We start from the raw sequence: 15,671 nt of genomic DNA, 5'->3' as shown, positions 1-15,671 counted from the left end.
TGGTGGGAAGGTAAATTGCTAACAGCCACTCTGGAGAAGAGTTTGGAGCTTCCTAAACATCTAAAATCTAGAGCTACAGAGGATCCAGCCATTCCACTCTGGGCCGTATATCCTGGGAAAGTCAGTATCGAAGGACACATGCACTGCGATATTTAGTGCAGCCCTCTTTTCAAGAGCATAGACTTGCAAGCAAACTAATTGTCCCAGAAAGGAACAATGGATAAAGAACTTGCGGTACATATGAAGAGTGGAATATTACTCAGCCAAGAAATGAAGGAAATGAGTCCATTTGCAGCACTCGGATGGACCTAGGTAGAATCATACTGGATGACAAACGTCCGAGAAAGAGAAATCTCATACGATATCACTTATAGGCACAATCTAAAAATTGATACAAATGAACCAACTTCCATAACAGAAACACAGTCACAGATTTGGAAAGCAAACCTATGGCTACCAGTGGGGAAAGTCAGCGGGAGAGGCATCAACCTGGAGTTGGAAATTGGCATACATACCGTTACATACAGAAAATGATTAATGAGTAAGGACCTGCTTTTAGCACATAGAATTTGACTCAATGCACTGTACCGGACGAAAAGAATATGGAAGCTTGGTAGTAATCCGCACAAAAGTACCGAAAACTCTCTGCATAAGAGAAGCAAGTACGAGTTCACCAGAAAGGAACACAACATTGCAAATCTGCTATATCCCGTTATGAGAATAAAAAACAAAAGGGGGGTGGGAATGGTTACTAAATTCGTTCAGCGGCAGAGACCCACCCAGCTGTCACATCCCTGCAGCCAGAGCAGGCTTGGGTCCCAAGGCTTGACTTTCGTGGGCCTGAGGGACCTGGTGAGGATGTGCAGGCTAATGCAGCCCCATTGGAGATGTGCTGCCTGATCCCCACTCCAGGTGCTGAAATCTCCCGGGGCAGGGGAGCCAAGCTACAGCTAAACATGCCTGGGACACCCAAACGATGGTAGAACCTCTGGGTGGGAAGATGTTTGAAAAGTCACCTAACCTCCACATTTCCTGATGCTGTGATTTCCACCTGCAGCCTCTTTCCTTAAGGTCTCCCCACCGTGGGAAGACAATACCCTCAAAACCCGGTTTTCAAAAGCTTGGATTTTGTTCCCTGGATAAAGGTTACGGGGGGGAGAACTCAGACACAAGCCCTAGGGTGTTTGCACAGGCACAGGCCATCTAATTTCCAAGCAGGGACAGCACGTTTCCAAAGGCTCAGGTTCCCCCAGGTACACGAGCGGGGCTTAAGAAATGCTGCCGCCTTGTGGCCGCTTCCCGTAACAACAACCTGAAAACCGGTGCTCAGGGGCACTGCAATTCACAAGACCTGCTGGGCTGTAAATGACACCTGCCCTCGCTCAATATCTTGGGGTAAGTGTTCGAAAAGGATGTGAAAACAAGGCAGAACTGCAGGAAACGCAATCATCAGGTACGTGTTCCTGGCACGTTACAGCACATAAAAAGCTGCTAATAGCACCAGTGACTGGGTTGGAAAAAAGGGGCTTTGGGTTTTTCCCTGATGTATTAGGGAAAACGCCGAAGACCCTTTTTGGCCAATCTAATATCCGGTAATGCAAATCAACTCAACAAAGAGGTATCATCTCTCACCATTCAGAATGACCATCATCACCAACTCTAACAGCAAGAAATGCTGGAGGTGGCGTGGAATAAAAAGCTAACCCTGCCCAGGTGATGGTGGGAAGGTAAATTGCTAACAGCCACTCTGGAGAAGAGTTTGGAGCTTCCTAAACATCTAAAATCTAGAGCTACAGAGGATCCAGCCATTCCACTCTGGGCCGTATATCCTGGGAAAGTCAGTATCGAAGGACACATGCACTGCGATATTTAGTGCAGCCCTCTTTTCAAGAGCATAGACTTGCAAGCAAACTAATTGTCCCAGAAAGGAACAATGGATAAAGAACTTGCGGTACATATGAAGAGTGGAATATTACTCAGCCAAGAAATGAAGGAAATGAGTCCATTTGCAGCACTCGGATGGACCTAGGTAGAATCATACTGGATGACAAACGTCCGAGAAAGAGAAATCTCATACGATATCACTTATAGGCACAATCTAAAAATTGATACAAATGAACCAACTTCCATAACAGAAACACAGTCACAGATTTGGAAAGCAAACCTATGGCTACCAGTGGGGAAAGTCAGCGGGAGAGGCATCAACCTGGAGTTGGAAATTGGCATACATACCGTTACATACAGAAAATGATTAATGAGTAAGGACCTGCTTTTAGCACATAGAATTTGACTCAATGCACTGTACCGGACGAAAAGAATATGGAAGCTTGGTAGTAATCCGCACAAAAGTACCGAAAACTCTCTGCATAAGAGAAGCAAGTACGAGTTCACCAGAAAGGAACACAACATTGCAAATCTGCTATATCCCGTTATGAGAATAAAAAACAAAAGGGGGGTGGGAATGGTTACTAAATTCGTTCAGCGGCAGAGACCCACCCAGCTGTCACATGCCTGCAGCCAGAGCAGGCTTGGGTCCCAAGGCTTGACTTTCGTGGGCCTGAGGGACCTGGTGAGGATGTGCAGGCTAATGCAGCCCCATTGGAGATGTGCTGCCTGATCCCCACTCCAGGTGCCGAAATCTCCCGGGGCAGGGGAGCCAAGCTACAGCTAAACATGCCTGGGACACCCAAACGATGGTAGAACCTCTGGGTGGGAAGATGTTTGAAAAGTCACCTAACCTCCACATTTCCTGATGCTGTGATTTCCACCTGCAGCCTCTTTCCTTAAGGTCTCCCCACCGTGGGAAGACAATACCCTCAAAACCCGGTTTTCAAAAGCTTGGATTTTGTTCCCTGGATAAAGGTTACGGGGGGGAGAACTCAGACACAAGCCCTAGGGTGTTTGCACAGGCACAGGCCATCTAATTTCCAAGCAGGGACAGCACGTTTCCAAAGGCTCAGGTTCCCCCAGGTACATGAGCGGGGCTTAAGAAATGCTGCCGCCTTGTGGCCGCTTCCCGTAACAACAACCTGAAAACCGGTGCTCAGGGGCACTGCAATTCACAAGACCTGCTGGGCTGTAAATGACACCTGCCCTCGCTCAATATCTTGGGGTAAGTGTTCGAAAAGGATGTGAAAACAAGGCAGAACTGCAGGAAACGCAATCATCAGGTACGTGTTCCTGGCACGTTAAAGCACATAAAAAGCTGCTAATAGCACCAGTGACTGGGTTGGAAAAAAGGGGGTTTGGGTTTCTACCTGATGTATTAGGGAAAACGCCGAAGACCCTTTTTGGCCAATCTAATATCCGGTAATGCAAATCAACTCGACAAAGAGGTATCATCTCTCACCATTCAGAATGACCATCATCACCAACTCTAACAGCAAGAAATGCTGGAGGTGGCGTGGAATAAAAAGCTAACCCTGCCCAGGTGATGGTGGGAAGGTAAATTGCTAACAGCCACTCTGGAGAAGAGTTTGGAGCTTCCTAAACATCTAAAATCTAGAGCTACAGAGGATCCAGCCATTCCACTCTGGGCCGTATATCCTGGGAAAGTCAGTATCGAAGGACACATGCACTGCGATATTTAGTGCAGCCCTCTTTTCAAGAGCATAGACTTGCAAGCAAACTAATTGTCCCAGAAAGGAACAATGGATAAAGAACTTGCGGTACATATGAAGAGTGGAATATTACTCAGCCAAGAAATGAAGGAAATGAGTCCATTTGCAGCACTCGGATGGACCTAGGTAGAATCATACTGGATGACAAACGTCCGAGAAAGAGAAATCTCATACGATATCACTTATAGGCACAATCTAAAAATTGATACAAATGAACCAACTTCCATAACAGAAACACAGTCACAGATTTGGAAAGCAAACCTATGGCTACCAGTGGGGAAAGTCAGCGGGAGAGGCATCAACCTGGAGTTGGAAATTGGCATACATACCGTTACATACAGAAAATGATTAATGAGTAAGGACCTGCTTTTAGCACATAGAATTTGACTCAATGCACTGTACCGGACGAAAAGAATATGGAAGCTTGGTAGTAATCCGCACAAAAGTACCGAAAACTCTCTGCATAAGAGAAGCAAGTACGAGTTCACCAGAAAGGAACACAACATTGCAAATCTGCTATATCCCGTTATGAGAATAAAAAACAAAAGGGGGGTGGGAATGGTTACTAAATTCGTTCAGCGGCAGAGACCCACCCAGCTGTCACATCCCTGCAGCCAGAGCAGGCTTGGGTCCCAAGGCTTGACTTTCGTGGGCCTGAGGGACCTGGTGAGTATGTGCAGGCTAATGCAGCCCCATTGGAGATGTGCTGCCTGATCCCCACTCCAGGTGCTGAAATCTCCCGGGGCAGGGGAGCCAAGCTACAGCTAAACATGCCTGGGACACCCAAACGATGGTAGAACCTCTGGGTGGGAAGATGTTTGAAAAGTCACCTAACCTCCACATTTCCTGATGCTGTGATTTCCACCTGCAGCCTCTTTCCTTAAGGTCTCCCCACCGTGGGAAGACAATACCCTCAAAACCCGGTTTTCAAAAGCTTGGATTTTGTTCCCTGGATAAAGGTTACGGGGGGGAGAACTCAGACACAAGCCCTAGGGTGTTTGCACAGGCACAGGCCATCTAATTTCCAAGCAGGGACAGCACGTTTCCAAAGGCTCAGGTTCCCCCAGGTACATGAGCGGGGCTTAAGAAATGCTGCCGCCTTGTGGCCGCTTCCCATAACAACAACCTGAAAACCGGTGCTCAGGGGCACTGCAATTCACAAGACCTGCTGGGCTGTAAATGACACCTGCCCTCGCTCAATATCTTGGGGTAAGTGTTCGAAAAGGATGTGAAAACAAGGCAGAACTGCAGGAAACGCAATCATCAGGTACGTGTTCCTGGCACGTTAAAGCACATAAAAAGCTGCTAATAGCACCAGTGACTGGGTTGGAAAAAAGTGGGTTTGGGTTTTTACCTGATGTATTAGGGAAAACGCCGAAGACCCTTTTTGGCCAATCTAATATCCGGTAATGCAAATCAACTCGACAAAGAGGTATCATCTCTCACCATTCAGAATGACCATCATCACCAACTCTAACAGCAAGAAATGCTGGAGGTGGCGTGGAATAAAAAGCTAACCCTGCCCAGGTGATGGTGGGAAGGTAAATTGCTAACAGCCACTCTGGAGAAGAGTTTGGAGCTTCCTAAACATCTAAAATCTAGAGCTACAGAGGATCCAGCCATTCCACTCTGGGCCGTATATCCTGGGAAAGTCGGTATCGAAGGACACATGCACTGCGATATTTAGTGCAGCCCTCTTTTCAAGAGCATAGACTTGCAAGCAAACTAATTGTCCCAGAAAGGAACAATGGATAAAGAACTTGCGGTACATATGAAGAGTGGAATATTACTCAGCCAAGAAATGAAGGAAATGAGTCCATTTGCAGCACTCGGATGGATCTAGGTAGAATCATACTGGATGACAAACGTCCGAGAAAGAGAAATATCATACGATATCAATTATAGGCACAATCTAAAAATTGATACAAATGAACCAACTTCCATAACAGAAACACAGTCACAGATTTGGAAAGCAAACCTATGGCTACCAGTGGGGAAAGTCAGCGGGAGAGGCATCAACCTGGAGTTGGAAATTGGCATACATACCGTTACATACAGAAAATGATTAATGAGTAAGGACCTGCTTTTAGCACATAGAATTTGACTCAATGCACTGTAACGGACGAAAAGAATATGGAAGCTTGGTAGTAATCCGCACAAAAGTACCGAAAACTCTCTGCATAAGAGAAGCAAGTACGAGTTCACCAGAAAGGAACACAACATTGCAAATCTGCTATATCCCGTTATGAGAATAAAAAACAAAAGGGGGTGGGAATGGTTACTAAATTCGTTCAGCGGCAGAGACCCACCCAGCTGTCACATCCCTGCAGCCAGAGCAGGCTTGGGTCCCAAGGCTTGACTTTCGTGGGCCTGAGGGACCTGGTGAGGATGTGCAGGCTAATGCAGCCCCATTGGAGATGTGCTGCCTGATCCCCACTCCAGGTGCTGAAATCTCCCGGGGCAGGGGAGCCAAGCTACAGCTAAACATGCCTGGGACACCCAAACGATGGTAGAACCTCTGGGTGGGAAGATGTTTGAAAAGTCACCTAACCTCCACATTTCCTGATGCTGTGATTTCCACCTGCAGCCTCTTTCCTTAAGGTCTCCCCACCGTGGGAAGACAATACCCTCAAAACCCGGTTTTCAAAAGCTTGGATTTTGTTCCCTGGATAAAGGTTACGGGGGGGAGAACTCAGACACAAGCCCTAGGGTGTTTGCACAGGCACAGGCCATCTAATTTCCAAGCAGGGACAGCACGTTTCCAAAGGCTCAGGTTCCCCCAGGTACATGAGCGGGGCTTAAGAAATGCTGCCGCCTTGTGGCCGCTTCCCGTAACAACAACCTGAAAACCGGTGCTCAGGGGCACTGCAATTCACAAGACCTGCTGGGCTGTAAATGACACCTGCCCTCGCTCAATATCTTGGGGTAAGTGTTCGAAAAGGATGTGAAAACAAGGCAGAACTGCAGGAAACGCAATCATCAGGTACGTGTTCCTGGCACGTTAAAGCACATAAAAAGCTGCTAATAGCACCAGTGACTGGGTTGGAAAAAAGGGGGTTTGGGCTTTTACCTGATGTATTAGGGAAAACGCCGAAGACCCTTTTTGGCCAATCTAATATCCGGTAATGCAAATCAACTCGACAAAGAGGTATCATCTCTCACCATTCAGAATGACCATCATCACCAACTCTAACAGCAAGAAATGCTGGAGGTGGCGTGGAATAAAAAGCTAACCCTGCCCAGGTGATGGTGGGAAGGTAAATTGCTAACAGCCACTCTGGAGAAGAGTTTGGAGCTTCCTAAACATCTAAAATCTAGAGCTACAGAGGATCCAGCCATTCCACTCTGGGCCGTATATCCTGGGAAAGTCAGTATCGAAGGACACATGCACTGCGATATTTAGTGCAGCCCTCTTTTCAAGAGCATAGACTTGCAAGCAAACTAATTGTCCCAGAAAGGAACAATGGATAAAGAACTTGCGGTACATATGAAGAGTGGAATATTACTCAGCCAAGAAATGAAGGAAATGAGTCCATTTGCAGCACTCGGATGGACCTAGGTAGAATCATACTGGATGACAAACGTCCGAGAAAGAGAAATCTCATACGATATCACTTATAGGCACAATCTAAAAATTGATACAAATGAACCAACTTCCATAACAGAAACACAGTCACAGATTTGGAAAGCAAACCTATGGCTACCAGTGGGGAAAGTCAGCGGGAGAGGCATCAACCTGGAGTTGGAAATTGGCATATATACCGTTACATACAGAAAATGATTAATGAGTAAGGACCTGCTTTTAGCACATAGAATTTGACTCAATGCACTGTACCGGACGAAAAGAATATGGAAGCTTGGTAGTAATCCGCACAAAAGTACCGAAAACTCTCTGCATAAGAGAAGCAAGTACGAGTTCACCAGAAAGGAACACAACATTGCAAATCTGCTATATCCCATTATGAGAATAAAAAACAAAAGGGGGGTGGGAATGGTTACTAAATTCGTTCAGCGGCAGAGACCCACCCAGCTGTCACATCCCTGCAGCCAGAGCAGGCGTGGGTCCCAAGGCTGGACTTTCGTGGGCCTGAGGGACCTGGTGAGGATGTGCAGGCTAATGCAGCCCCATTGGAGATGTGCTGCCTGATCCCCACTCCAGGTGCCGAAATCTCCCGGGGCAGGGGAGCCGAGCTACAGCTAATCATGCCTGGGACACCCAAACGATGGTAGAACCTCTGGGCGGGAAGATGTTTGAAAAGTCACCTAACCTCCACATTTCCTGATGCTGTGATTCCCACCTGCAGCCTCTTTCCTTAAGGTCTCCCCACCGTGGGAAGACAATACCCTCAAAACCCGGTTTTCAACAGCTTGGATTTTGTTCCCTGGATGAAGGTTACGGGGGGAAGAACTCAGATACAAGCCCTAGGGTGTTTGCACAGGCACAGGCCATCTAATTTCCAAGCAGGGACAGGACTTTTCCGAAGGCTCCGGTTCCCCCAAGTACACGAGTGGGGCTAAAGAAATGCTGCCGCCTTGCGGCCGCTTCCCGTAACAACAACCTGAAAACCTGTGCTCAGGGGCACTGCAAATTACATGGCCTGCAGTGCTGTAAAGAACATCTGACCTCGCTCAATGTCTTGGGGTAGGTGATCGAAAAGGACGTGAAAACAAGGTGCAATTGCAGCAAATGCATTACAACAAGTAGGATTTACTGGCACATTAAAGCACGTAAAAACCTGCTTAATAGCACCAGTGACTCGGTTGGACAAACGGGGCATTCGGGTTTTTCCGGTGTGTATTACGGCAAACACCGAAGGCCCTTTTTGGCAATCGAATATTCCGGTAATGCAAATCAACTCGACAGAGAGGTATCATGTCTCATCATACAGAATGACCATCATCACCAAGTCTAACAGCAAGAAATGCTGGAGGGGGCGAGGAAAAAAAGCTAACCCTGCCCAGATGATGATGGGAAGGTAAATTGTGAACAGCCACTCTGGAGAACAGTTTGGAGTTTCTTAAACCTCTAAAATCTAGAGCTACAGAGGATCCGGAAATTCCACTGTGGAGCATATATCCTGGGAGAGCCAGTAATCAAAGGACACACGCACCCCAATATTAATGCAGCCCTGTTTTCAAGAGCATAGACTTGCAAGCAAACTAATTGTCCCAGAAAGGAACAATGGATAAAGTACTTGCGGTACATATGAACAATGGAGTATTACTCAGCCATGAAATGAAGGAAATGAGTCCATTTGCAGCACTCGGATGGACCTAGGTAGAATCATACTGGATGACAAACGTGCGAGAAAGAGAAATATCATACGATATCACTTATAGGCACAATCTAAAAATTGATACAAATGAACCAACTTCCATAACAGAAACACAGTCACAGATTTGGAAAGCAAACGTATGGCTACCAGTGGGGAAAGTGAGCGGGAGAGGCATCAACCTGGAGTTGGAAATTGGCATACATACCGTTACATACAGAAAATGATCAATGAGTAAGGACCTGATTTTAGCAGATAGAATTTGACTCAATGCACTGTAACCGACGAAAACAATATGTAAGCTTGGTAGTAATCCGCACAAAAGTACAGAAAACTCTCTGCGTAAGAGAAGCAAGTACAAGTTCACCAGAAAGGAACACAACATTGCAAATCTGCTATATCCCGTTATGAGAATAAAAAACAAAAGGGGGGTGGGAATGGTTACTAAATTCGTTCAGCGGCAGAGACCCACCCAGCTGTCACATCCCTGCAGCCAGAGCAGGCTTGGGTCCCAAGGCTTGACTTTCGTGGGCCTGAGGGACCTGGTGAGGATGTGCAGGCTAATGCAGCCCCATTGGAGATGTGCTGCCTGATCCCCACTCCAGGTGCCGAAATCTCCCGGGGCAGGGGAGCCAAGCTACAGCTAAACATGCCTGGGACACCCAAAGGATGGTAGAACCTTTGGGTGGGAAGATATTTGAAAAGTCACCTAACCTCCACATTTCCTGATGCTGTGATTCCCACCTGCAGCCTCTTTCCTTAAGGTCTCCCCACCGTGGGAAGACAATACCCTCAAAACCCGGTTTTCAACAGCTTGGATTTTGTTCCCTGGATGAAGGTTACGGGAGGGAGAACTCAAACACAAGCCCTAGGGTGTTTGCAGAGGCACAGGCCATCTAATTTCCAAGCAGGGATAGGACTTTTCGAAAGGCTCCGGTTCCCCCAGGTACACGAATGGGGCTAAAGAAATGCTGCCTCCTTGTGGCCGCTTCCCGTAACAACAACATGAAAACCTGTGCTCAGGGGCACTGCAAATTACATGGCCTGCAGTGCTGTAAAGAACATCTGACCTCGCTCAATGTCTTGGGGTAGGTGATCGAAAAGGACGTGAAAACAAGGTGCAATTGCAGCAAATGCATTACAACAAGTAGGATTTACTGGCACATTAAAGCACGTAAAAACCTGCTTAATAGCACCAGTGACTCGGTTGGACAAACGGGGCATTCGGGTTTTTCCGGTGTGTATTACGGCAAACACCGAAGGCCCTTTTTGGCAATCGAATATTCCGGTAATGCAAATCAACTCGACAGAGAGGTATCACGTCGCATCATACAGAATGACCATCATCACCAAGCCTAAAAGCAAGAAATGCTGGAGGGGGCGAGGAAAAAAAGCTTACCCTGCCCAGATGATGATGGGAAGGTAAATTGTGAACAGCCACTCTGGAGAACAGTTTGGAGTTTCTTAAACCTCTAAAATCTAGAGCTACAGAGGATCCGGAAATTCCACTGTGGAGCATATATCCTGGGAGAGCCAGTAGTCAAAGGACACACGCACCCCAATATTAATGCAGCCCTGTTTTCAAGAGCATAGACTTGCAAGCAAACTAATTGTCCCAGAAAGGAACAATGGATAAAGTACTTGCGGTACATATGAACAATGGAGTATTACTCAGCCATGAAATGAAGGAAATGAGTCCATTTGCAGCACTCGGATGGACCTAGGTAGAATCATACTGGATGACAAACGTGCGAGAAAGAGAAATATCATACGATATCACTTATAGGCACAATCTAAAAATTGATACAAATGAACCAACTTCCATAACAGAAACACAGTCACAGATTTGGAAAGCAAACCTATGGCTACCAGTGGGGAAAGTCAGCGGGAGAGGCATCAACCTGGAGTTGGAAATTGGCATACATACCGTTACATACAGAAAATGATTAATGAGTAAGGACCTGCTTTTAGCACATAGAATTTGACTCAATGCACTGTAACGGACGAAAAGAATATGGAAGCTTGGTAGTAATCCGCACAAAAGTACCGAAAACTCTCTGCATAAGAGAAGCAAGTACGAGTTCACCAGAAAGGAACACAACATTGCAAATCTGCTATATCCCATTATGAGAATAAAAAACAAAAGGGGGGTGGGAATGGTTACTAAATTCGTTCAGCGGCAGAGACCCACCCAGCTGTCACATCCCTGCAGCCAGAGCAGGCTTGGGTCCCAAGGCTTGACTTTCGTGGGCCTGAGGGACCTGGTGAGGATGTGCAGGCTAATGCAGCCCCATTGGAGATGTGCTGCCTGATCCCCACTCCAGGTGCTGAAATCTCCCGGGGCAGGGGAGCCAAGCTACAGCTAAACATGCCTGGGACACCCAAACGATGGTAGAACCTCTGGGTGGGAAGATGTTTGAAAAGTCACCTAACCTCCACATTTCCTGATGCTGTGATTTCCACCTGCAGCCTCTTTCCTTAAGGTCTCCCCACCGTGGGAAGACAATACCCTCAAAACCCGGTTTTCAACAGCTTGGATTTTGTTCCCTGGATAAAGGTTACGGGGGGGAGAACTCAGACACAAGCCCTAGGGTGTTTGCACAGGCACAGGCCATCTAATTTCCAAGCAGGGACAGCACGTTTCCAAAGGCTCAGGTTCCCCCAGGTACACGAGCGGGGCTTAAGAAATGCTGCCGCCTTGTGGCCGCTTCCCGTAACAACAACCTGAAAACCGGTGCTCAGGGGCACTGCAATTCACAAGACCTGCTGGGCTGTAAATGACACCTTCCCTCGCTCAATATCTTGGGGTAAGTGTTCGAAAAGGATGTGAAAACAAGGCAGAACTGCAGGAAACGCAATCATCAGGTACGTGTTCCTGGCACGTTAAAGCACATAAAAAGCTGCTAATAGCACCAGTGACTGGGTTGGAAAAAAGGGGCTTTGGGTTGTTACCTGATGTATTAGGGAAAACGCCGAAGACCCTTTTTGGCCAATCTAATATCCGGTAATGCAAATCAACTCGACAAAGAGGTATCATCTCTCACCATTCAGAATGACCATCATCACCAACTCTAACAGCAAGAAATGCTGGAGGTGGCGTGGAATAAAAAGCTAACCCTGCCCAGGTGATGGTGGGAAGGTAAATTGCTAACAGCCACTCTGGAGAAGAGTTTGGAGCTTCCTAAACATCTAAAATCTAGAGCTACAGAGGATCCAGCCATTCCACTCTGGGCCGTATATCCTGGGAAAGTCAGTATCGAAGGACACATGCACTGCGATATTTAGTGCAGCCCTCTTTTCAAGAGCATAGACTTGCAAGCAAACTAATTGTCCCAGAAAGGAACAATGGATAAAGAACTTGCGGTACATATGAAGAGTGGAATATTACTCAGCCAAGAAATGAAGGAAATGAGTCCATTTGCAGCACTCGGATGGACCTAGGTAGAATCATACTGGATGACAAACGTCCGAGAAAGAGAAATCTCATACGATATCACTTATAGGCACAATCTAAAAATTGATACAAATGAACCAACTTCCATAACAGAAACACAGTCACAGATTTGGAAAGCAAACCTATGGCTACCAGTGGGGAAAGTCAGCGGGAGAGGCATCAACCTGGAGTTGGAAATTGGCATATATACCGTTACATACAGAAAATGATTAATGAGTAAGGACCTGCTTTTAGCACATAGAATTTGACTCAATGCACTGTACCGGACGAAAAGAATATGGAAGCTTGGTAGTAATCCGCACAAAAGTACCGAAAACTCTCTGCATAAGAGAAGCAAGTACGAGTTCACCAGAAAGGAACACAACATTGCAAATCTGCTATATCCCATTATGAGAATAAAAAACAAAAGGGGGGTGGGAATGGTTACTAAATTCGTTCAGCGGCAGAGACCCACCCAGCTGTCACATCCCTGCAGCCAGAGCAGGCGTGGGTCCCAAGGCTGGACTTTCGTGGGCCTGAGGGACCTGGTGAGGATGTGCAGGCTAATGCAGCCCCATTGGAGATGTGCTGCCTGATCCCCACTCCAGGTGCCGAAATCTCCCGGGGCAGGGGAGCCGAGCTACAGCTAATCATGCCTGGGACACCCAAACGATGGTAGAACCTCTGGGCGGGAAGATGTTTGAAAAGTCACCTAACCTCCACATTTCCTGATGCTGTGATTCCCACCTGCAGCCTCTTTCCTTAAGGTCTCCCCACCGTGGGAAGACAATACCCTCAAAACCCGGTTTTCAACAGCTTGGATTTTGTTCCCTGGATGAAGGTTACGGGGGGAAGAACTCAGATACAAGCCCTAGGGTGTTTGCACAGGCACAGGCCATCTAATTTCCAAGCAGGGACAGGACTTTTCCGAAGGCTCCGGTTCCCCCAAGTACACGAGTGGGGCTAAAGAAATGCTGCCGCCTTGCGGCCGCTTCCCGTAACAACAACCTGAAAACCTGTGCTCAGGGGCACTGCAAATTACATGGCCTGCAGTGCTGTAAAGAACATCTGACCTCGCTCAATGTCTTGGGGTAGGTGATCGAAAAGGACGTGAAAACAAGGTGCAATTGCAGCAAATGCATTACAACAAGTAGGATTTACTGGCACATTAAAGCACGTAAAAACCTGCTTAATAGCACCAGTGACTCGGTTGGACAAACGGGGCATTCGGGTTTTTCCGGTGTGTATTACGGCAAACACCGAAGGCCCTTTTTGGCAATCGAATATTCCGGTAATGCAAATCAACTCGACAGAGAGGTATCATGTCTCATCATACAGAATGACCATCATCACCAAGTCTAACAGCAAGAAATGCTGGAGGGGGCGAGGAAAAAAAGCTAACCCTGCCCAGATGATGATGGGAAGGTAAATTGTGAACAGCCACTCTGGAGAACAGTTTGGAGTTTCTTAAACCTCTAAAATCTAGAGCTACAGAGGATCCGGAAATTCCACTGTGGAGCATATATCCTGGGAGAGCCAGTAATCAAAGGACACACGCACCCCAATATTAATGCAGCCCTGTTTTCAAGAGCATAGACTTGCAAGCAAACTAATTGTCCCAGAAAGGAACAATGGATAAAGTACTTGCGGTACATATGAACAATGGAGTATTACTCAGCCATGAAATGAAGGAAATGAGTCCATTTGCAGCACTCGGATGGACCTAGGTAGAATCATACTGGATGACAAACGTGCGAGAAAGAGAAATATCATACGATATCACTTATAGGCACAATCTAAAAATTGATACAAATGAACCAACTTCCATAACAGAAACACAGTCACAGATTTGGAAAGCAAACGTATGGCTACCAGTGGGGAAAGTGAGCGGGAGAGGCATCAACCTGGAGTTGGAAATTGGCATACATACCGTTACATACAGAAAATGATCAATGAGTAAGGACCTGATTTTAGCAGATAGAATTTGACTCAATGCACTGTAACCGACGAAAACAATATGTAAGCTTGGTAGTAATCCGCACAAAAGTACAGAAAACTCTCTGCGTAAGAGAAGCAAGTACAAGTTCACCAGAAAGGAACACAACATTGCAAATCTGCTATATCCCGTTATGAGAATAAAAAACAAAAGGGGGGTGGGAATGGTTACTAAATTCGTTCAGCGGCAGAGACCCACCCAGCTGTCACATCCCTGCAGCCAGAGCAGGCTTGGGTCCCAAGGCTTGACTTTCGTGGGCCTGAGGGACCTGGTGAGGATGTGCAGGCTAATGCAGCCCCATTGGAGATGTGCTGCCTGATCCCCACTCCAGGTGCCGAAATCTCCCGGGGCAGGGGAGCCAAGCTACAGCTAAACATGCCTGGGACACCCAAAGGATGGTAGAACCTTTGGGTGGGAAGATATTTGAAAAGTCACCTAACCTCCACATTTCCTGATGCTGTGATTCCCACCTGCAGCCTCTTTCCTTAAGGTCTCCCCACCGTGGGAAGACAATACCCTCAAAACCCGGTTTTCAACAGCTTGGATTTTGTTCCCTGGATGAAGGTTACGGGAGGGAGAACTCAAACACAAGCCCTAGGGTGTTTGCAGAGGCACAGGCCATCTAATTTCCAAGCAGGGATAGGACTTTTCGAAAGGCTCCGGTTCCCCCAGGTACACGAATGGGGCTAAAGAAATGCTGCCTCCTTGTGGCCGCTTCCCGTAACAACAACATGAAAACCTGTGCTCAGGGGCACTGCAAATTACATGGCCTGCAGTGCTGTAAAGAACATCTGACCTCGCTCAATGTCTTGGGGTAGGTGATCGAAAAGGACGTGAAAACAAGGTGCAATTGCAGCAAATGCATTACAACAAGTAGGATTTACTGGCACATTAAAGCACGTAAAAACCTGCTTAATAGCACCAGTGACTCGGTTGGACAAACGGGGCATTCGGGTTTTTCCGGTGTGTATTACGGCAAACACCGAAGGCCCTTTTTGGCAATCGAATATTCCGGTAATGCAAATCAACTCGACAGAGAGGTATCACGTTGCATCATACAGAATGACCATCATCACCAAGCCTAAAAGCAAGAAATGCTGGAGGGGGCGAGGAAAAAAAGCTTACCCTGCCCAGATGATGATGGGAAGGTAAATTGTGAACAGCCACTCTGGAGAACAGTTTGGAGTTTCTTAAACCTCTAAAATCTAGAGCTACAGAGGATCCGGAAATTCCACTGTGGAGCATATATCCTGGGAGAGCCAGTAGTCAAAGGACACACGCACCCCAATATTAATGCAGCCCTGTTTTCAAGAGCATAGACTTGCAAGCAAACTAATTGTCCCAGAAAG

This window comes from Balaenoptera acutorostrata, chromosome 7, assembly GCF_949987535.1.
Source record: "Balaenoptera acutorostrata chromosome 7, mBalAcu1.1, whole genome shotgun sequence".
Classification (NCBI taxonomy): Eukaryota; Metazoa; Chordata; class Mammalia; order Artiodactyla; family Balaenopteridae; genus Balaenoptera; species Balaenoptera acutorostrata.
The sequence above is the reverse complement of the archived record's forward strand: the minus strand, read 5'-3'. Positions refer to the sequence as shown.